Source organism: Acinonyx jubatus, chromosome B2 (genome assembly GCF_027475565.1).
Source record: "Acinonyx jubatus isolate Ajub_Pintada_27869175 chromosome B2, VMU_Ajub_asm_v1.0, whole genome shotgun sequence".
NCBI classification, from domain to species: domain Eukaryota; kingdom Metazoa; phylum Chordata; class Mammalia; order Carnivora; family Felidae; genus Acinonyx; species Acinonyx jubatus.
In genome coordinates, this window is record NC_069385.1 from 49738280 (window position 1) to 49763588 (window position 25309).

Genomic DNA, 25309 nt, shown 5'->3' on the forward strand with positions numbered 1-25309 from the left:
GTCTTTTTTCCATTTGATGCTCTTCCCTGCTTTGTCAAAGATTAATTGGCCATACATTTGTGGGTCTAATTCTGGGTTCTCTATTCTATTCTACTGGTCTGTGTGTCTATTCTTGATGATTACAGCTTTGTAGTAGAGGCTAAAGTCTGGGATTGTGATGCCTCCTGCTCTGGTTTTCTTTCTCAATATTACTTTGGCTATTCAGGGTCTTTTGTAGTTACACACAAATTTTAGGATTATTTGTTTAGCTCTGAGAATGTCGGTGTGATTTTGATTAGGATTGCATTGAATGTGTAGATTGCTTTGAGGAGTATTGACATTTTAACAGTATTTGTTCTTCCAATCCATGAGATGGAATGTTTTCCCATTTCTTTGTGTCTTCTTCAATTTCCTTCATAAGTTTTTAATATTTTTCAGCATACAGATCTTTTACATCTTTGATTAGATTTATTCCTAAATATTTTATGGTTCTTGGTGCAATTGTAAATGGGATAAATTGCTTGATTTCTCTTTCTGTTGCTCCATTATTGGTGTATAGAAATGCAACTGGTTTCTGTATGTTGCTTGTGTACCCTGCGATTTTGCTGAATTCATTCATCAGGTCTAGTAGGCTTTTGGTGAAGTCTTTTGAGTTTTCCATGTAGAGTATCATGTCGTCTGTGAAAAGTGGAAGATTGACTTCTTCTTTGCCAATTTGGATATCTTTTATTTCATTTTATTGTTTGATTATTGTTGCTAGGACCTCCAACACTATGTTAAACAACTGTGGTGAAAGTGGACATCCCTGTCATGTTCCTGATCTCAGGGGGAAAGCTCTGTTTTTCCCCATTGAGGATGATATTAGCCAAGAGCTTTTCATATATGGCTTTTATGATGTTTAGGTATATTCCTTCTATCCCAACTTTCTTGAGGGCTTTTATTAAGAAATGATGCTGTATTTTGTCAGATGCTTTTTCTGCATCTATTGACAGGATCATATGGTTCTTATCATTTTTTTTATTAATGTGATGTATCACATTGATTGATTTGCGAATATTGAACCACACCTGCAGCCCAGGAATGAATCCCCTTGATCATAGTGAATGATTCTTTTATATGCTATTGAATTCGATTTGCTAGTATCTTGTTGAGAATTTTTACATCCATGTTTATCAGGGATATTGGCCTGTAATTCTCCTTTTTAGTGGGGTCTCTGTCTGGTTTGGGAATCAAGGTAATGCCAGCTTCATAGAATGAGTCTGGAAGCTTTCTTTCCATTTCTATTTTTTGGAACAGCTTGAGAAGGATAGGTATTAACTCTGCTTCAAATGTCTGGTAGAAGTCCCCTGGGAATCCATCTGTCCCAGGACTCTTATTTGTTGGAAGATTTTTGATAACTGATTCAATTTCTATGGGTCTGTTCAAATTTTCTATTTCTTCTTATTTGAGTTTTGGTCATGTGTGGGTGTCTAGGAATTTGCCCATTTCTTCCAGGTTGTCTAGTTTGTTGGCATATAATTTTTCATAGTATTCTCTGATAAGTGGTTGTATTTATGAGGGATTGGTTGTGATAAGTCCATTTTCATTCTTGATTTTATCTATTTGGGTCCTGTCTCTTTACTTTTCAAGAAGTCTGGCTAGGAGTTTATCAATTTTGTTTATTTTTTCAAAAAACCAGCTCTTAGTTTCATTGTTCTGTTCTACTGGCTTTTTAAAAAATCTATATTGTTATTTCTGCTCCGATCTTTAGTATTTCTCTTCTTCTGCTGGTCTTGGGGTTTCATTGCAGTTCTGCTTCTAGTTCGTTTAGGTGTGCTGTTAGATTTTATATTTGGGATTTTTCTTGTTTCTTGAGATAGACCTGGATTGCAATGTATTTTCCTCTTAGGACTGCCTTTGCTGCATCCCATAGAGTTAGGCCTGTCATGTTTTCATTTTCATTTCTTTCCATATATTTTTAAATTTCTTCTTTAATTGCCTGGCTGATCCATCATTCTTTAGTAGGATGTTCTTTAACCTCCATGCATTTGGAGGTTTTCCACTTTTTCCTGTGGTCGATTTTAAGTTTCATAGCATTGTTATCTGAAAATATGCATGGCATGATCTTAATTTTTTTATATTTATTGGGGTCTATTTTGTGACCCAATATGTGATCTATCTTGGAGAATGTTCCATGTGCACGCAAGAAAAATGTGTATTCTGCTACTTCAGGATGAAAAGTTCTGAATATATCTGTCAAGTCCATCTGGTCCCATGTATCATTCAGAGTCATTTTTTCTTTATTGATTTTTTGCTTAGATGATCTGTCCATTGCTATAAGTGGAGTATTAGAGTCCCCTGCAGTTATCATATTCTTACCAATAAGATCGCTTATGTTTATGATTAATTGTTTTATATATTTGGGTGCTCTAGAATTCGGTGCATAAACATTTATACTTGTTAGCTCTTCTTGATGGATAGACACCATAATTATCATATAATGTCCTTCTTCATCTCTTGGTATAGCCATTAGTTTAAAATGTAGTTTGTCTGATATAAGTATGGCTACTCCGCTTGCTTTTGACTTCCAGTAGCATTTTAGATGGTTCTCTATTCCCTCACTTTCAATCTGAAGGTGTCCTTAGGTCTAAAATGGGTCTCTTGTAGACAACAAACAGATAGGTCTTGTTTTTTTATCCATTCTGATACCCTATGTCTTTTGATTACAGCTTTTAGTCCATTTACATTCAGTGTTATTATTGAAAGATACGGGTTTAGAGTCAATGTGTTATCTGTAGGTTTCATGCTTGTGATGATGTCTCTGCTCCTTTGTAGTCTTTGCAGTATTCCACTCACAGAGTCCCCCTTGGAGGGGGATCTCTTACAGGACTGATTTAGTGGTCATGAACTCCTTCAGTTTTTGTTTATCTGGGAAAGCCTTTATTTCTCCTTCTATTCTGAATGACATCCTTCCTGGATAAAGGATTCTTGGCTGCATATTTTTCCTATTCAGCACATTGAGTATTTCCTACCACTCCCTTGTAGCCTGCCAAGTTTCAGTGGACAGGTATGCTACTACCCTTATGTGTCTACCTTGTAGGTTAAGGCCCATTTGTCCCTAGCTGCTTTCAGAATTCTCTCTTTATCTTTGTATTTTCCCAGTGTCACTCTGATATACATGGAGAAGACCTATTCTTGTTAAATCTGAAGGGAGTTCTCTTTGTCTCCTGGATTTGGATGTCTGCTTCCTTCCCCGGGTGAGGGAAGTTCTCAACTATAATTTCTTCAAGTAAACCTTCTGCCCCTTTCTCTTTCTCTTCTTCTTCTACTGGAACTCCTCTGATATGGATATTATTATGTTTCATTGAATCACTTAGTTCTCTAATTCTCCCCTCATGATCTAGTATTTTCTTATCTCTCTTTTTCTCACCTTCATCATTTTCCATAATTTTATTGTCTATTTCACTAATTCTCCCTTCTGTTTCCTCCATCCTTGCTGTCACTGCATCTAGTTTGTTTTGCACCTCATTTACAACATTTCTTAATTCATTGCGACTATTTCTTACTTCTGTGATCTCTGTAGCAATAGTGTCTCTGCTGTCTTCTATGCTTTTTTCAAGCTCTGCTACTAATCTTATGACTGTTATTCTAAATTCTTGTTCAGTTATATTGTTTATATCTGTTTTGAGTTATTATTTAGCTGTCACTTCTTCCTGGAATTTTTTTTTTTTGAGGAGAATTCTTCTGTTTCATCATTTTGGCTAGTTTTCTGTCCCTTATGTGTTTTAAAGGCTTGATATGTGCCTTGCACCTGCAAACACTACTATATTAAAAAGGGGTCATACACTGCCCAGGGCCTAGCCCTTCAAGAGGTGTTTTGGAGTCTGTTGGGTGCTCTCTGTTGTTGTGACTCGGATTGCTTTATCCCCCTACTCGTAGTGGTAGTCTGAACCTTTCACCAGCTGTGCTTTCATTTGTTCATTGGAGTAACCCTGGGAAAAATTTATAAAGGGGGGGGATGGTGGAAGTAGCCTTATCGTAAACAAAGAGAGAAATGATAGGGTCAGGGAAAAAGAAAAGAAAAAAAATCACCAAGCAGAGAATCAGAGAAACTATATGGCTTAATCCAGAGAGAGAGAGAGAGAGAAAGAGGAAAATACAGAAGGAGATACATAAGTGGTGTAAAAAGAAGATATTAAAATCTCTGCTTAAACAAACCAACAACCATAATAGAGAAGAGAAGAAATAAGAGGAAGATAAGGAATAAAAAATTATATATACATATATATATTATTTCATGTATACTTATATACTTATAAGTATATATACTTATATAAAGTAATATATATAAGTTATATATATTATGTATATAATATGCTATATGTTATATATGTATATATGTGTGTGTGTGTGTGTATGTATGTATGTATATATAAGAATTGACCAAGAATTAAATCAGAAAATGCAAAATTGCTGGACCGATATCCGATGGTGCCTTGGAACCAGTGGCTGTGCTGGTCTAGATGAGGGTTCATATGGTTCTGTCAGTGTCAGTCTTGCTCCAGTGGAGACACAGCTACCAGGTGCAGAGGGACATGGTTAGGTGTAGGCAGGTCCTGCCTCACTGTGGGCCTGCTGTCCGTTGCCTGAAGCCCCACCTTGTTGGTGATGGGGAGAAAAATTGCAACACCCAATCTTTCCTCCCTGGACCGGGTATCCCAGACCACTCTGTTTAGGCTGTCCTCACAGTGCTGCTCAGGTGCCAGCTGGTGGTTTGTCCTGCTCCAGGGTCTCTGGTGCCTCCCAGGAGCTTGGTTGGGATTCAAACCCCAATGTCTTAAAGGATCCCTCTCAGCGGGCCCCAGTTCCAGGATAGTGCCACTCTGCCCAGCTGACAAAGGGCCTCTGGCTGTTGGGGGCCTCAAGGGTCTTTTGTCCTTGGAGCTGCTATATACCTTCTTCCCACAGCACTCAAGGGAGGGGACTCCTCTCACAGACTGCGCCTCTGAGCTAGCTACTGAGCCCAGGGCTGGCTCCCACTCCCCCGGACCCCTGCCACCAGGCAAATGTACAGGGCAGCCGGCCCCAGTCTGAAGAAAGCCCCGAAATCCTGGATCATGTTAGATATTGGTTCTTCCTCCGTTTTTTCTATTCCCTGGTCCATGGTTTTTCTCTTGTCCAAATACAATCTTACATTTCCACAGCCTCTCTTTCTCTTTCTTTTTCTCTCCACAGAAGGGGATCCTTCCCTTCAGTGCCTATGCCACCCATTTTACCTCTTCCAATTTACAGTCATGCACCTGTGGCCCACCAAATTGTCTCTGTGGGCCCCTGGGGACATTTCTGTCACTCTGTATCCCAGATTCCTGGAATTCCAAGTTTTCTGGCCTCAATCCTGCTGTGTTTGAGGGAGGAGGGAACTTCAGTCCCATGTTGACTCACTCCCTGTTACTTCTTTCTTAGTAGATGATCTACTTTTTTTTTCCCAACTAGAATGTTCAAGAATCTTCTCCTTATATTTTATGGAGTTTTGTGAGAATGCATCTAGATGAGGGATCTGTCTTCATTTATCCTGTTGATAGTTAGTAGAATGAATCTAAATACTACATCTTTCTCTGATTTTGGTAACTATTCACCTATTTCTTTTTTATTTTGATGTGCTATTCCCTTCCATTCTCTCTTTTTTCCCCTGAATTTCCAATTTGTTGAATTTTGCCCCTCCTGTATTGATCCTTTATGTCTTTTAAATTTTTAACCATTTTTCTTTCTCTTTACCTGTTTGTCAGAACTGTCTTCTCAGGTTTATTTTCCAGACCTTTGAAACTTTTAGGCCAATCATCACATTGTTTTAATTCTAAAAACTCCTGATCTCATGGAATTTTATGGACTTTTAATAACTATCATAGGAATACAATATCATCTTTCAAATTTCTGTGAATGTGAAACACTGAATTTTTTCTCAATTACCTCTCCAATAAACATTCACTGAATGTTATTCAGAGCTTTGTGTGTAACTCCAGTACAGTTGGTCAGCAAGCTTCCCTTCTTCCCAAGCAACTGAGTGAGGAAAGTTTTTGAATCATATCACTGGCATCTACAGTGGAAACCCACCCCATCCTAAAGAGCAGATTTACAGTTGGATCATTTCAAAATGACATAGTTGTTAAATCAGAGCCAGCACCATATTCCAGGGGTCCTGATCCCAACCCTGGTATTCTTTCCTGTATACTTTTGGCTGAGTGACCCAGCAGATATGATTATGACCAATTAGTATTATATAATAAAATTTTAAATATTTTGCATAAGGTACTGGCCCTTTATACTTACCATAATGGCATGGTAATATATAAATTTGCCATGCAATATATAAATCATATAAAATTATATCATTTTTGAAAGTATGAGTCATTTACAATAATACATTCCTTCACATTTATAGAAGTTTTCATGTGTGCAAATAGTTTGTATAAGACATTTTAGTTGAGTAAGCTCCACTGTGCCAAGAATGCTGGGTTTTCCTTGAAATGTCACGGCTTTGAAGTCTAAGGAAAATATTCTACAGCTCCATGGCAGCTGTTTTCAGAGAGAGTTATAGTTACTTGTTTAGGGTTGCTGTAGTATCCCAGTTAATACCATAGCAATGAGGTTTAGGCCCTGTCAAGAACACAAAGTCACTATATTTACATGGATTCAGAGGATATTTCTGCTCTACAGTTAAGGCTGAGTCAGAATTTTCAGCTAGTGAAATTCAGATCTTTTGCCCTTTCAAAGTTCCTCTCTAAAAGGGAAGGACTGTAGCATCTGACCTATCCACAGGAGCATTTAACTTAAATGTGTCAAGTAAGGGAGGAACCAGAGGGATGCCTGTCATCTGAATCCTTGTAAATTTCTACAGTTTCAAGGCTTTACTGAATAGCCAAAGAATTTTAGGAGGAAATTTGAAAGAACTTTTTAGTAGCACAACAAAGGGGGTGCCTGGGTGGCTCAGTCGGGTAAGCTTTCGACTTCGGCTCAGGTCACGATCTCACAATTCAGGCCATGAATTCGAGTCCCACATGGGGCTCTCTGCTGACAGCCTGCTTTGGATTCGGTGTCTCCCTCTCTGCCCGTCCCACGCTCATGCTCTGTCTCTCTCCATCTCTCAAAAATAAACGTGAAAACTATTTTTTTTAAGTAACACAACAAAGGACTAAAAACGATCCACTTTTTTTTTAAACAGTTGATTTTTCAGGACAGGCAACTACAGAAGATGTTTACCCCCTACTTCAGCCACATTGCTTGTTCTCCATGAAGACATAGGAATTTCCTCAAAGAGTAATCAAATATCTGCTTCCTAAGAGACAGAACTGCCATAATGCCTCTGGAAAATTTACCCACTGGGCACTTGTCACACAAGTGGAGGCCATCAATTCTTGCCATCAGGAGTCGAGCAGAAAGGCCAACAACAACAGTGACTTGGCATGTCATGGCATTCTTGGAGCACCTAGGTGGCTCAGTCGGTTAAACATTAGACTCTTGATTTTGTCTCAGGTCATGATCTCACGGTTTGTGAGATCAAGCCCCACGCTGTTAGTGGGGAGCCTGTTTGGGATTCTGTCTCTCTCTCTTTCTGCCCCTCCCCTGCTTATATGTGCTCTCTCCCTCTCTTTCTCTCTCTCTCTTTCTTTTTCTCAAAATCAATAACATAAACTTTAAAAGAAAATAAAATGTCCCAGCATTCTGGTGTCTCTTGAGGTGACTAAGGTTTTAGCCTCACTTCATTCATTCGTTTGTTTCTTGGGGAGATTTTACGTTGTAAGAACAGAGAGTACATTTTAATAAAGTAGTACTCTGGAAGGTAGACTTATGTCGAATGCCTCTGTGGATTTTATTTTAAGAAATACAAAATTAAGAGCAAGAACACAGACATTTTTAGAAGAATAGTGCACAAGAAAAAACAGAGAATTCAACATGGAACACATTTTTTTTAATGACTCACAAGCTTTAAAAAGGTCACAAAAACATTCAATAAATGTGTGGTTGTTCGAGCAGGAAATTAAAGGCCTGAAAGGGTTCATCTGCAATTGGACAATACCAGTATGGCTATATTGACCACCCTGGAGGGAGGAATGTGCCCTAACTGCTAGTTGTGGATAAACTCTCATACATGTGCAGGTGCTACCTGCACTTAGATTAGCTTCACCTAAAGGACAATGATTTGCCTGATACATTAGATTTATTCCAGCAAGAATACAGACACGGCCGTGGGTAAAATGACAGAGGCTTGGGTGGTGAAGTAATTTCAAAATTAAGGTAGAAGTTAGGCGACAGCAATTTCAGAAACTTCCAATTAGAGGTAATGCATGCATTCTTCTGTGTTTTCTGTCATCTCACTCAGTGTATTGTTGCCCAGTAAAGTTCAATAATGTTTTGCCAAGAGTGACTCAGCCTTTAGGTTCAAGGGAATTTTAATTTGAATGCAGCTTCCAAAATAGTACCCAGTCTCTCAAGAAATCAAATTCCATTTTCTTGATAAAATAAAAACATATCACTGTATTTTGAGAGGAAAGTAATACCACCATACTGAGTGGCAGAGTCTTATGATTATTAGAAGCTTAATGATAACTAACAAGGGGCGCCTGTGTGGCTGCTTAATGATAACTAACAAGGGGCGCCTTAAGTGTCTGAATTCAGCTCAGGTCACGATCTCACAGTCTGTGAGTTCGAGCCCCACATAGGGCTCTGTGCTGACTGCTCAGAGCCTGGAGCCTGCTTCAGATTCTGTGTCTCCTTCTCTCTCTGCCCCTCCTCTGCTCACATTCTGTCTTTCTCTCTGTGTGTCTCTGTTTCTCTCTCTCTCTCTCAAAATAAATAAACGTTAAAAAAATTTAAATACTTATAAATAACAACATTTAGGAAGGTAATTATAATTGAATTTAACAAAAAAAAATTGATCATAGAAGGACTTAATTCTGCCTTTATATATGTATTTAACTCCCTGCTTTAAGTGATCAAAAAAGCATATTTACTATCAGGTCAGTTGGAACATAATTTCAACGGGGCATGCAGATCACTCTTAGAGTGTACTATATGTTCACTATTTTATTATTGAGAGAGCCCCTAATCCCATTTCTGTGCTGTTCTGTAGTAGAATTTTGGTCAAAATTCTAATGGTAGAGATTACTGCTATTTATTTATTTAGTTATTTCTTTAAGGTGGAGCGTGTACCTTACATAGAAAAATAGAAAGCAAACTCAAATTTAAGGAATGATTTCAAAACACAGTTCAAAGAACAACCTCTGGTATTTCCCTAACTCAAAAATGTCAATTGGCAGGTCCTTTTTGGATTACAAATCCAAGTGAGAAAGTGCTCATCAGCAACACATAGCCTCTGAATCATATGGTCACTCCCTGAGCAACCATGGGACTTCTGTGACTCACAGGGCCCTCGCTGCACTTCTTTATGAATCTAAACCTTTTCACAAGAAACTCAGGAGCTGACTTAGTCTACTCACTACACACTTTTCTCATCCGCCATCACACTTCCCCCCTTCTTATGTATTTATTTATTTGACTCCTCTTTAGTGAGTGATCTTTTTTCCTTACGTTAACACTCTTTAAATCATTTTTGGATAGGGGCGCCTGGGTGGCTCAGTCGGTTGAGTGTCCGACTTCGGCTCGGGTCATGATCTCACTGCTGGTGGGTTCCAACCCCACGTCGGGCTCTGTGCTGACAGCTCAGAGTCTGGAGCCCGCTTCAGATCCTGTGTCTCCCTCTCTCTCTGCTCCACCCTCCCCCTCAAAAATAAATAAACATTAAAAAATTAAGAAAAAATCATTTTTGGATAATCAAATGCAAATACTAGACTACTAAAAAGGCTATTTTCTAAAGTGAATAAAAATTATGGGCAGAAAAATAAACAGTGTTAATTCATTTGTTTTTCGGGTGGAGAAATGGGAACCCTCTTGCACTGTTGGTTGGAATGCAAACATGTAGCTGCTCTGGAAAAGTGTGGGGGTTCCTCAAAAAATTAAAAATAGAACTACCCTACAACCCAGTAACAGCACTACTAGGATTTTACCCAAGAGATACAGGAGTCTTAATGCATAGAGGCACATGTACCCCGATGTTTATAGCAGCACTTTCCACAAGAGCCAAATTGTGGAAGGAGCCTAAATGTCCATCAACTGATGAATGGATTAAGATGATGTGGCTTATATATACAATGGAATACTACTTGCCAATGAGAAAGAATAAAATCATGCCATTTGCAACAACATGGATGGAACTGGAAGGTATTATGCTGAGTGAAATAAGTGAGTCAGAGAAGGACAGATATCATATGTTTTCACTCATGTGTGGAACTTGAGAAATTTAACAGAAGACCATGGGGGAAGGGAAGGGGAAAAAATAGTTACAAATAGAGAGGGAGGAAGGCAAACCACAAGAGACTCTTAAATACAGAGAACAAACTGAGGGTGGATGGGGCGGGGGCGGGGGGAGGTGGGGAGAGGGAAAATGGGTGATGGGCATTGAGGAGGGCACTTGTTGGGATGAGCACTGGGTGTTGTATGGAAGCCAATTTGACAATAAAGTATATTTAAAAACAATAATATTAATTTACCTTTTCAATGGAAACTTTGAATGACATTTTGGTATTTTAAAGAGCAGAGTTTATCTTATCCAGCACTTGAATGCCTCTAAGAAAGCATGGAACTAGTTCTCTGTCCTTTCCAATTTTTACCTTCCCCTGACAGGTATATTCACACCATGGCCCTCTATAGTAGTTTGCTAGGGCTTCCATAGCAGACCGCAGACGAGGGGGCTTAAACAACAGAAATTTATTTTCTCATACTTCTAGAAGCCAAAAATCTAAGATCAGGGTGTCAGAAAGTTTGGTTTCTTCTGAGACCTCTCCCTTCGTCTTGCAGGTGGCCATGTTCTCTCTGTGTCCTCACATGATTGTCCCTGTTGGTGCTGTCGGTGTTCCAATCTCCTCCTTTTATAAAGACACCAGACCTATTGGATTAAGACTCACCCAAAAACTCCATTTGAATTCAGTGACCTTTTTAAAGGCCCTGTCTCTGAAGACAGTCAGACTCTGAAGTACTAGAGGGATGAGCCTTGAACATGTGAATTTTGGGTGGCGGGGATACAATTCAACCAATAACAATGTCCAATAACATTCTCTTATTTATTATCTTTGATGATAATTTCCTCATTTTTTTTTCATGGTAAATGTTGTTGCTGCTATATTGTTTACACTAAAGCACAAATTTTTATGATAAAATGCTGTTTGGTTTGGTAATAGACATTGTGTTTAACAACTATTAGAAATGTTTCCTTTCTGTCTGCGCATTATGATTTAATTCTGCTCCTTGATGGACATCCCTTTTAATAATATAATAAAAGGAAAGCATAAACTTCAAGTCTTAAGATGTTACTTGTATTAAGCATCTATTATTTTCAAATGAACTACCTTTTCAATTTTGTAGACTATCTTCCAAGATTTTTGTTATTTTTTATAAAATGTTTTGATATAAATAAAATGGAATATTTTGATATAAAAAATGGAATATTTTTTATTTATATTATATAAAATGATATAAATACAATGGAAAATAAAATGCGTTTATAGGACGCATAAAAGGGAAGTAAAGAAAAGAGTAGTTTCCAATCAAAGTGGGAGAAAGAGGAAGAGATAAATATAGCCAGATCTGATGAAAGGAAACGCAGTTGATGGAGATGTCTCATTCACCTGAGGCTTGCTGGAAGATGGCAGAATGGCTTGCTTCAAGACCACGTGCCCACAGCTCTGTGTCACACAGTTGGTACTACTAACTTAGAGGCAGAGTGGTGATTTTGATCCTTCAGCAGCATAATGGCAGTGAGGTTAATTTAAAAAAAAAAATCAACGACACATTAAATACTCATTTTATCTTAGGTGGTTTTCTGTTGTGTAGCTCTTTCTATAAACTATAGTCCCCTATTATCTTGCTCACACCCATAAAGCTGATATTCGTAAGTTAAAAACATGTCTAATCTGAGAAATGTGTGATTTTCTCTTTTCTGAGAAAAAAATATGTAAGTGTCTTTGATAGCGCCTGTTTTCCAGGACATAGCCCAAAATAAACGAGTCTCTGTTTCACTGGAACTATCACTCAACAAATGTAATATGGAAAGGGTGGAAGGTATTTCTGTTTATTAGCCTTGTGTCAGACATTTTTTTAATGGTATTCTAATGTCAGTGTCTAAAAGTGTATGTGGTTTTTACAAATACTGTTGCTATTGTTTTTTTTTTTTACTATGGATTACTTTGTTAGCCAATAATTTTAGAGTTAAAAAGACAAAACAAACACTAAAGCACATAAATGTACTGTAGCTTAACATGTAAGTCTATCCATCGCCCTATCACTAAAATCAGAAGTTGAAATTGAGGATTCTGTGAAGCTGTAAATATCAGCTTAGAGAGCAGAGAAATATGACCCAAAACAAACAATTTGACCATTGTTGGCCGAAAAAAATAAGTATTACAGTTTATTTCGTGTTTGTGCATTTTCAAAAACAGAGTAAACTTCATTCATATGTGCATGGATGGGTATTTTATCTCAGCAGTAGTATTTGCAATGAAACACACATAAAAACACATCACTAGATCTCTCTTCATGTAATTTTACAAATTTATTCTTAAAATTAGTCCTAATGTTTGGTAAGCTAAAATAGTCTTGGTGAGATTGATGAAGAGTCACAAAGTATAGAAATGTGTACATAGGCATTTGTTCTGAGAATGTGTATGTGTGTGCATGTGCAGTTGTGTGAGACATGTGATTTAACCCTCAAAATAATATATGGTTTTTGAAATTAATTGTGCAGGTGCTTCGATTACCAATAGCTCCAGTAGAGCTTTCATTTAGAATTTTATCTACATATTATGCCACCAAAAGAAATCGCTGTCTTGCATTTTCAGATGGGTATCAATTGATCCGCTAAATTTGCTAGAGTTGCCTAACTCCATTGTGCTACCAGTGGATTTCTCTTAGTACCTTGACTGCACTGCCATTTATTTTAAAACTGGAAACTAAAGTGGTTTTCTGACTCCCTTCTTTTCCACTGTAATTAAGTCTGTAGTAATTTAAATGTAAAGCTCATGGCCTTAAGCAATACTGAGCAAAGTAAAATAAAACAAAATTCACAATTGCTTATTGAGCTTCCTCTTTGCCCAAAGCACTACTAGTGACTGAAAGCTATGTGAGACAAGACCTCTGACTCTGAGGAGATTCCTCTTGGGGCTATTGTCCTTGGAAATGCTCTTCCTGGAGACTGTGCAAGGACCTTTCCTCTCAGGAGATCCCAAGCTTGTAGGAGGCAGCTGGTGCAGTGATAACACTTAATGAAGGGAGTACTATTCTCTACTCTCCTATCTTGACCTGTAAAACAGGGAAGACCATCAATTAGAAATGGAAAATGAATATTCATGGATTCTCTTAAATCTCATCCCTCTACCTGCCCACCTCTGCCAAAGAAGAGAAGTAGCTGCCCTGATTCATGGGATTGGGAGAAGAAATGAGCCTATTAGGCTTAGCCCTAGCCTGTCCATTCCTGTCAGCAGGGTATTTCTCTGCTCCAGGCATGACTTCCAGAGACGGATCTGGAGGATATCTCACTCTGTCCAGTTGTTTAGGGCCCTTGCGTATGAGACGGGAATTCTGTATCAGAGTTATCTGCTCTGCAGACACAAATTCTCTCTCAGGTGAATTATCTTAAAGTCTAGAGGGGGTGGGGGATAGGGTGGGGACAGGAGCATCAAATGGCAGATTGTCTCCCCACATCTGAAACAAATTCTCCAGGCTAGTCTTATCAGGATTAAAGCCAATACATTTATTTAGTTACCACATTTAATTTTAGATTTGGGGTTGGAATTTTAGAGGATTATGTTATTTGATTTTTATTGTTTTTCAACACTCATGCAGCTAAGCATCCATCAACAAAAACTTAAAGCTCTTTATTAATCTACAATTCTTAACGTTACGTGAACATGGTAAGTTCCTATTAATAGATTGATTAAATTGATGTTGCAATCCAAAATCCAGGTTTAATTTTTTTTATTGAATGGGAACAATGTAATAAACATTACTTCAGTGGCCTTTGAGTTTACTTACAGACATCTGTGTAAGTGCTCCAACTTTGGTCTTACCTTGAAAATTATATAAGTATAGGACTCATAGAGTATCATTGCTACCACAGTGTCACATTAACTTTTTTGCTCAGAAGACAGCATAATTTTTAGTTGTTAATGTGTCATTAAAAACTAATCCAGAAAACCAATGTAGATTATTTGTAGATAAATAAATTAGATGGTGTTCCAAAAGAGAGACAGAGAGAGAGAAATGCCCAAAAGGACGAAGCAATGGAAGTCTTCAAGTTAAAATTTGGAAAACAGTAATTTGTAGTATTCATCTGATACCTTAACTAGATTTTGTTTTCAAAGGCACTCGATTCAATGGCACTTAAAGGTCTTTATCAAATCACATGGTGGTGTAATAGAGAATGTTTGTTTGGAATGTGTCATGACCTCCTTCCTTATATGTGTTCCTGCTACCATTGTGCTTCTTCCTCTGCATTCAGCTACCTCATGTTCAAGTACCTTTGGCACTTGAAAGTGCCACTTTTATGGGTATGACTCACATATGACCTCCATTCTCAAGAATTCTCTGGAAAACCAATTTAGAATTACCCATCTGTCTTCCATGGAGTTTGCTGGATTCCATGCTTTAAGGTGGTTTCCCTTCCTTCCCTCTCCCAATTCCCCAATTCTTTATTGGTTTTCTTCAGAATATTTCTGAGTATTACTTTCACATTATTCTTCATTCTTTATTATTCTTCAGTGTCTGATTTTGAGAACCTCAACCTAAGATACCAGCTATGTAAATATAATGCATATAATATAGGAATAGCTTCTAAACAAAGCAATGTCTTATTTTTATGTAGGTTTGAGACCTTAGTACTTTAAGATCCGAATATTAAGGGTGGGTATTGATCATTTGACTGGTTTATTTCCTTTAAGATTTCCACTGACTCAGAAATGTTCTTTATGCCTTTCTACATTTTCACTCTTATTTATAAAAAGGGGCAGAGGGAGGTTTGAGTTAGAAATGTCTGCCTTCTAATTAAATTGTAGCAGCTAGTGTGTCAGGAAATGATCTATATTCTTCTAACTGTGCCATTAGTTGTGGCTAGGCAACTTAGGAGGAAATAGAGTTGAATGGATAAAAACAAATGAAAATTAATGTAAACATGAATGAACATAATAGAATTTTCAGGTACAGTGCATCTTAAAAAATTTTTGAAAGTCTACTTAGGAAATGATCATCACTGGACTTTTGTATCTGGTAATGGTAGCCCAGGTAATTCAGACCAAATTTGTTACTGAAAGCAACTAGAAAAACTGGATAAAACATTTTTTTTAAATATGCTAAAGAGATTAACAAAGAGCTGACAAGGCAATGAAGATTTAGAGGGCAAGATCTAGTTGGAGGATGCTTCTTCTGTAAGGACATCTGCCCATTCTGGATTAGATCAGAGCTTTAACAATCTTCTGGGGTTAAGGCAACACAAATAGGATTCCAGAACCACCAATAAGTGAAGATCCTAATAACTTCCCCAGGATTGGAATTGAGATCCTGAAGGGATAAACTCTGGAATTAAGGATATACAAAAATAAATAGGCACCAAAAGGACTAAGATCTAGGTAATAAACTCAATCTCTGAAATTAAATTAAAGACTGCTAATGCCTCTACCTGTCTGCACAAAGCAAACATTTTTCCTTTCTGGAAAAGACATTATTATAGGTCTCAAATAAAATACACAATTTTTATATGTAACTTCTGGTAATTATTCAGAAATTACTTGACACAAAAGGAGATAAGATAATATGATTGCAAACTTACGGAAAAAGAAGTAATAGAAACAGACCCATAGCATACATAAGTAATGCAGTTGTCAGATACAAATGTTACAATAAACATGCTTGGTATGTTCAAAAAATAAAATGACAGAATAAGGAATTCTAAAACGAAACCAAATATATATATAAATATAAATATATGTATATATATATAAACATATGTGTATATATATATATATATATATATATAAACTACCAGAATTCTAGAATTACAAAATAACAACAATAATTAAGAATTAAATGAATGGGTTTGATAGTTGATTAGACACATGAAGGAAAGAATTGATGAATGGGAAGATTTAAAACTAAATACACAAAATGAAGCAGAGAGAGACAAGTGAAGAAAGGGTAGAAGATAAAAGGGATAGAAAGTCTGACATATGTGTATTGAGAATCCCAGAAGGAGGGGAGAGAGAGAGAACTGGAGAGAAGCAATATTCAACAAGATAATTGCAGAGCTTTCTAAAACTAATCAAAGAAAATAAGCTATTGATTCAAGATCTCATGTTTCCATAGTAAAATTGCTTGAAATCTAAGACAAAGGACAGGTTATATTCAAAAGGTCAACAATTAGTCTGACAGCTGGCTTCTCAATGAAAAGTCATAAGTCAAAAGACTGGATTTATAACCTGAAAGTGCTAAAAGAAAAAAATCACTACTCAAGAACTGTATATCTTGTGAGAATATCCTTCCAAAATGAAGCTGTGTAGCAAAGCCATTTCAAACAAACGAACAAACAAACAAAATTTCTGAAAAGAATCTATACCAACACACTTTCATGAATAGGGATACTTAAAGGTGTTCTGCAGACTAAAAAAAAGACAAAGAATTAATGTCAGAGAGAAACGTGGAAATACAGGAGAGAATAAAGAGCCAGGAAAAAGGTAAATACGTGGGTAGACATCAAGAAAAAATGGCAACATAAGTATATAACAATATTAACTACAATGTTTTTAAGAGACATAACCTTGAAAATAAACTGACTCAGAGACACAATTTCATATCTGGAATGATTACTAAAGACTTCCCTTGAGATTAACACCTGTAGGAAGGTAAGGGAAGATGTATGGATTGGAAAGAGGGAGAAGTGAATCAAGGATCTAGTCTCAACTACAGTCTTGGAAGATCCTGTGGGGAGCTTTGGATCTGGAATAGTTTGACTTGAACCAAGATAGTCAGCATTTTGTACCTTGACATTGATCAGTCATTGGATGTGGATAGCCTTAACAAGGAGTAGAATCTTAGCTGAGGAAGCTGTCTTCAGCAGAGTCAATTCATGAAATGGTTGACATATGAAGGCTGTTTGCCAACAGGACTCCCAAATGTTGGGACAAATAAATATTCATTGAAAAAGAATCTGGACAGCATATTACAGCATCCACTCCATTATGTCACTCTGACCCACTTGTTCACTTCTGTTTTGGAGCAGTTCCAAAAGATTCTGGTAGATGTCTCTTCCTGGGACTAAACATAAAAGAAGAAAGTATCCATTACAGAGTCCCTCATCTGCAGCTAGGATGTCTGCTGGACTCAGTGGCTCATCTAGTCACATGAACCAGACCCTGATTACTGACAGCTCTGTTCCTCTCTTCGGGAACTGGAGTTTCTAAACTAGTAGAGCCCATATATGTACGCACGAATTCCCTCAAGTGGGCCATTCCTGCTTCTAATCCTTCATTTCCAATCCCATGTATTCTTTTTTATTTTCATTTTTGAACACAGTCACGTGATGAAACTGCATGTACAGTACCAAATTGCACCCTGCATCCTGAGTCTGAGTCTCATTCTCATAAAATATTACCTCCAAGCTTGTACTTTAGCTTTACCTTCAACGGGTTTAATATAGTCAATTTTCCAGCTAGTAGCCGTTGGTCTTCTGAAAAGATGAAGTCCCATATCAGGGACAAAGCACGTGCACAACCCTGAGAATACTTCCTTAAAATGCACACCTGAAGTACTTCTCGATTCATTCTAATACCAGCCTAAAATATGAATGTATTAAGATCATTTATCTTTTACTACAAAGTCAATGACCGGATGGGTCAACCAAAACTCTATTCATTGGAAGGATGTTCTCCTACCGCTGTCTTTCAAACCCACTTGGGTGGGTTTGTTTTATAGCTGCCATCCATTTTCAGCTTGCAGTCACATAGTAAGAAAATTCATCCAGGAACCAAGTTTAGGAATTTTCTTTCTGTGCCAGGTCCTCATAAGAAATCCCTCATAAAACACAACTGTGAGCTACCTCTTGTCTGAAGGCAGCCTTGGGATGTCAGCATCCTCTAGGACTGCCTCAGCTGCATGAAGTCCCCTCACACCAGGGCAAACCCCTTTCTGGGCCAGCTGTCATCCAATACAAGCTGATGCAGGACAGTAAAGACCTAGCCAACTTGGGGCATCTCTGAAAGTTGATTTCAACTCCAGAGCTTCTATGAAGCAAATTATTCAAGTAGTAACCACACATGTAGCCTTCATTCCAAATGGTTATCTTTGCTAGAACATGACTAGAGTCACATGATTTGGAGCTTCTGAAGAACTTCTTTCAACATTTTTTACAAGGCATATCTCCTAGCAACAAATTCCCTCAAGTTTTGTTTGAGTAGGAAAGTCTTTATTGCTTTTTTTTACTGTTGAAAAATCATTTCACTGTATCCAGGATTCTGGGTTGGTGGATTTTTCTTTCAACACTTTAAATATTTCCCTCTACTCTCTTCTTGATTACATCATTTCTGAAGACAAGTTCCTATATAGGTAAGTTTCACTTTTTTCTCTCTCTTCTTTCGAGGTTCTCTCTTTTCTTTGACTTTCTGAAGATATGACTAGGAATAGATTTTTGTGGGTGTGTGTTTATTCTGCTTGGTGTTCTCTGGGATCGGAATCTGTGGTTTGATAAGTAAATAATACTTAAATGGAGGAATAAGACACTTATTCCTTTTACAACTGAAAAGAAATGAATCCTGTATTTTACTAACATTATGTCTCTGCTTCTACATGCAGACTCTCAAAATTTACATTAAAGAGTCAGTAAGACACATTTTAATTTTTTATTATTATTTTTTACACTTATTTTTGAGAGACAGAGTGAGACAAAGTGAGAGTGGGGGAGGGGCAGAGCCAGAGGGAGACACAGAATCTGAAGCAGGCTCCAGGCTCTGAGCCGTCAGCACAGAGCCTGACTCGGGGCTCAAATCCACAGACCGTGAGATCATGACCTGAGCCAAAGTCAGACGCTCAACCGACTGAGCCACCCAGGTGCTCCAGTAAGAGACATTTTAAAGACAACTCCATAGATGCATTATGACTGTTATTTTATATGCTTCCCCTTTATGCTAAGTGTTGAAATTTGTTGTTTTCTCCCTCCTTCCTTTTCCCCTTTCCCTTCTTTCCTTTTCTCCCTCTCAAAAATAAAGATGTGATTAAGACTTGGCAATGAGTTTTGCCCTCTCTATACCAGTTGCCATAATTCCTTAGTAAAGTAATCTTTACTAAAATTTATGCTACTGAGAATACTATGTGAAATATTCTCAATAACAATAAGATAAATGATTTTACTCTAGCAAGGTCACCAACTGTAACCCTTCTAAATATTTCACATTCTGACTAAGAAAACTTAACAGTGCTCTTTATGAATATAATTTAGTAGACACTACAGGAAAATAAAACTCTATTCTTAACTCAGCACAGCAGACAAGACTTCTTTCTCAGCTCTCACTTATTAGGCGATCAATTAATTTCTCTTTACACTCCAGGACACAGCATGGAAAAGACCTGATAATTTAAATCAAACCTAGAAAGCAATGAGATGATCACTTCCCACTGGGGGGTTTAAGTGTTCACAGGCCCCTGCTGTGTTTAATGTAGATCCAGTACCCCTGTTGGGAGGCTGCCCTTTTTGTTTCCATATTAGCTTTTAGATCACTAATCTGTGAGGTCTCTAGTACTATGAACAAAATGGAATAGTCATCTACAAATGAAGGTCTTATATGCAAATATTCAGTTAGAAAAAATTGTGTGTGTGTGTGTTTGTATGTGTGTGTGTGTGTGTGTGTGTGTGTGTGCGTGTGTGCGTGTGAATCCATTTTCCCTGTCATTTTGGGACTAATGACAATGGATTTCCCAAACCTTTATAAAATGATTTTCTAACTAATAGTCTGCTAACCTGACTTACTTTGAACACTTCCAGTAATGGAGGACTTTCCTCCCCAAGTTGCACATTCCATGTGGACAGATTTTATAATGTTGAATGTAGATTGTTTCATGGTAGCATTCATTCACTACCCTTATTTTGTTTATTTTTCTCCTGGTATTTCATATGGCAGCCTTTGGGAACACGATACATGTCATATCCAACAACCATTAGCGCAAGGCATCTCTTTTTCAAGGCAAGCATCCCCAGTAACCTCAATGGTATCTCACACTACATGGCTTACTCTATCCTATCCTGTTTCCTCTGGAGGTGTGGCCCTCAGAATGAGACCCAGGATTCTGTGAGATCAGTGTATAAATTTTAGATTATCTACCCTATGTTCTGCCTCTTGTTTGTATTTGATATTTGCTCAAAGACTGAATACTCTCTTGGGTAAATAATGCCCAGGGCAGAGAGTCAGGGAAGTGACAGCAGGGAGCTGAGATTATCTTTGATGCCTTTCCTCTCTTGAGCTACTTTATTTGAGGCCCTCATGACATACTCATAGCATGACCTTTCTCATGAGACTCTGGCTCTTTCTCATCCATCAAAACTTCCTTTTCTGTGCCCTGTCTCGGCAGGTACTGTATCTTCTCTGTGGAAAGTGTATTGGTGTTGAGTGAATTAGGAAAGTTTAATTTCAGACTTAACTAGCGATGTTAGCATCAGCCACCGAGTTGTGCACAAATCCAGCACCTTCATAAATGGCTTAAAACAGATGTTTTAACCAACCTAAAATGCAAATTACCCAGAAAGCACTTAAAGAATGGCCGTGGAGGTAATATTCCATCCATATTTAGAAACACACAGATCTGAACTGCCTTTCTTTAGGAATGGTGTATAAAAAAGACAAATCTTTTCTAAACTGGTGCTACTCAAAACGTGGTCCCGGAATAGACCTATCAGCAACATCTCAGGACCTAGTAGAAATGAAGACTTGAAGCGCCATCAGACCTACTGAATCAGAATATCTAAGGATAAGGTCCAGAATCCTCTCCCTTCCTTAGAGTTCTGGCTTCCCGTTGATATAGCATCAACTGTGGCAACCCGAAAAAAGTATATGACCTCCAGCATTGGGTGTCTGTAGTGTTCAAGATTTTCAATGACCTGATTTGTTAGCCTTACCTCCAGCTTTCTCCTAAAAAATCTTTCCTAGATTACTGCTCTTGGACACATTTTTGTTTACCATTACTTGACTTGGAATGTCAGCGGTATCTATTGTCATCTGTTAGAATTATATTCATTTTTCATAACAAAACACAAAATCCCCACCTCCTTCTTGTCACTTCCCTGACATTCTTAGAAACCACAGGTAGGGAAGACAAAACCTCTTTTTTCTATACCTTCATATCACATCATTCACAACTCTTGAATTAATTGCCATTGTTTCCACATATAATAATTAAGCGTGCTGGAAAAGGGAGGCCGAAGCAAAAATATATATACTAACAATTAATTAGAGAGTGTGGTCACAAAGAAGTAGAAGTAAAGGGAGAAGAGATGAAGTCATGGAAGGAATAGACAAATTAAGTTCAAGTGGGTGAATTCTTGACATGGACACTGCTTTGTATCAAGCACAACTAATTGGTTATTCTTGAGAACCATCCTGGTGGAGTCCATATGAACAACTGCATCTCAGGACAACCTGTCCAGAGCGAAGAAGAAGGAAGAACCAATTACATGCTGGCTCCCGTCTTCATTGGTAAAACTTTGTTCTCTGATAGGTTAACTTCCCCTCTCTTCTCAGTGTACTTGAGCTATTCTCCCTGCAGCTTAAGCCTCGACGTGGACAGGAAAGTTCTGGGATACAAGGTGAGAGAAGAGCAGTGGTACAGGGAGCAAAGCAGATGTCAGGTTGTTCATATGAGGTTGGTCTGGGCCCACTTAGAGTCGGCCAACCTAGTGGCAGCTGGGAATCAGAGGCAGACAAAGGCCCTAGAAAAGTGTGATACTCAGGGGACCTAATGTAACTCTTAATGGTGTCTGATACAAGTTATGTGTATGTGTGATTTATCTGCCGGTAGGAACTGCATGTTCCTTGAGGATAGAACTTGGCATTTTACATTTTTACAGCCACGACTGTTTATCGCAAGTGCCACAGTTTCTTCCTGAATGTACTACAGAAGTACAAGATTATCAGAGTTTTAAAATGTTTAATAATTGCATTGTAATTAATAAATACTCCTCGTTCTACCAGAAATTTACTCTCTGGAAGTTTACTGTGAGAGGCAGAATTCTTTGGTTGTATATTTTCACTGTGCATTTCAAGGACCTAAAATAGTGTTTGACACACAATGGGTATTCAATAAATATTTGTCAGATGAATGAATTTTATCAAATCCTAAAGGAGGCACACAAGAAGAGAAACGTGTGATCTTGAACATACTCATACTTCGTAGGAGCCAGTAAAATTGATCATCAGAAAAGATGCACTTTGCATCTGTGACCTTGTCAGCTTCCCCTATTATAAAATGAGAATAATAATATGATAGTGGACTTCACTTGAATACAAATTTGGAAGTTCCCAGTTTAATTATGTAGGACACTTGACCACACTGAATGCTGGTCTCCTCATATCCTTTAACTGTCAAATAAATTTAAGACTAGACTCTATTTTATGGGTTGTTATTAAAGTTAACATGTGGACTCCAAAGCAGTATTAGCCATAGACATATATCGGGTAGACGCAAGAATAAAAGGAGTAAATAACCACAGGGAGATTTTTTAAGAACATACAACATGTCTGCCCATTGCCATTAGCTAGTCACATGACCACACTTAACAGCAGGGAAGACTGGGGAATATAGTTTCACTGTGTGCCCAGAAGGAAAGCAAAAACTTTTATTGAATAACTAACTTATTTCTTCCACTAGAATTAGACAGTAGGCTTCATAATGTCTTCTTCCTATTAGTCAAGTTTGTGGGGATATATTTTTGCAGAGACATTCTCTGCATCCATGTGATTTCAATTATAAAGCTATATACTTAGAGAGAGGTGAGGGGAAATCTGTGTAGGTTTTCATTGCATCGTTGCATGTTTCAGACCATGCTCTCTTAATATGCCGGTACTTTTCAGACATGGACAAAAAAAAACAGGCTGCAAACAGGAGTTGTGGTGATTCTAGGATCAACTATAAAATTGTCTTATACATGAAAGACCCCATATACACTCCAGCTATCTACATTGGGTGGTCAGTTGGGAGGTGAGTGTGATGTCCTGGTACTGGGGTGACCAGTATGATTTCTCAAAAGGTGAGACAATTCCTACAATACTGGCTTTGATACATCTCCAGTGAATGCTTTGCTATGTATGTATAGTATTTGACTTTTTAAATATACTGTTAATAATTGTAACAAATATTCCCATTTAGCACATCAACTGGTAGTGTGACTGAGGTTTCGTGAAAAAAGGGTAAAATAATTCACATTCTATTTGGTTAAAGAATATAAAGTAAAAATACAGGCATGAAGTGAAGTTGAGCTTTTCTATCTAATTGTATCTAATAAAAGAAAATCACAATCTCATTTTGTCTTAGATGAGATGATTCAAAATGATTATTTTTCTGGCATCGTATTTGATGAAATCTATGTATTTATAGGTTCAAAATAATTATATTAATGCTTAATATGTTATAATTGTTTTATATTTGAAATATTTGTAAGTAATTTGAAAGGCATTTCTAAGTCAATGAATTTTATGTAGAGAAGGGATGAAAATTATCTCTTCAGCACCTTACAATAAAATGCTAATTCAGTTAATAATTAAGATTTTTGTTTGCAGGTTTAAATTCCCTCAGATAAATATTCTTCCAAAGCTTTGAAATTCTTAGATTATGAATATGTGTAGGCCAGGTTTTAAGCTGTTTACTCTTTTCCTTAAGTTATATCCCTTTCTTTTTCTACATATCTCATTCAAATTTGCCTTTGGAAATTCCACTTATTATGCAGTTCACAGAGGATGTTTATGATGTATAGCTCAGTCACACAAATATTCCTAGAGGCATTGCTCACATGAGTGCCCATTTTAAATTCTAACCACGTGTTTTTTTGGGCACGATGTTTTCTTTAGAAGACCAGAAATGGGAAAATTCTATACAAACATTTCGATAACAATGTGTATATATGTGTATACACACACACACACACACATATATATATATATGAAAGGGGACATATGGGCAGAGAGGGAGAGAAGGAATCCCAAGCAAGCTCCAACCTGAGCACACAGCCCGATGCTGACTCAATCCCCTGATGCTCGGATCATGACCTCAGCCGAAATCAAGAGTCAGACACTCAACTGACTGAGCCACCCAGGTGCCTCAGAATATATTTTTAAGAACCTCTCATCTTATATTTTTGGGATTTCTTTTCCTCTCCTTTTCCACAGACTCCTCCCACCATAACACTCATCCTTCTTCCACTTCCCACCCAAATCAACTCAATCAACTATATTAAAAAAGAAATCTATGGCTAGATTTGTCCACAGAAGGTGAGAGGCCCCTACTCCTCTCCAAAGGACAGAAACTGATTCATCTTCATTGTTTGGCCACCAAAAGTTCTATTACCTTTTATGTTAGACACACACACACACACACACACAGTCATGGTGACAGGGGAGGGCATCTAACATATAGAAACTTTAAGATAACATGTAAAAGATCAAATTATTCCACCTTCAATTCCTCTTCTCATTACTTTATGTATTTAGTATTATGTTTCTACAATATTTTATGATGTTAGCTTCTATGCTACCTGTTGCTTAATTAGTGCTCAGAATATGGATGTGTCATATATTTTTCTTCTAAAAAGAAGCATGTAATACTGGTGTACTCAACAATTATTGAATTGGGCAGTTGTGAAAAGGAGTAACCTCTTCCATGATTGTTTCAATTTCCAAAAACCTTTGGGTTGCATTTTTTTTTCTGTTGCAAAAAAAAATTTCTGCAAAGAACAAAACTATTTTAAGATACATATTCCTACAATATTGGCATGATAATAAGCTTATTGCAAGGCTCAATTTATACTGAGTTGTTAAAAAGTATGGAAAGACATTTCCCTCTCTTTGATAGCCATTTAAAAATATTAGAAAATGTGGACTATCTGGAACACTTCCTTCCCTATAAAAGCATTGTTGTAGGCAGCATGAGGAGAGGCATTCTTTTCAGCCTGAAATATTTTTACTTTAGAAAAAGCATCTATGTTATGAAGAAGTCATCCTTG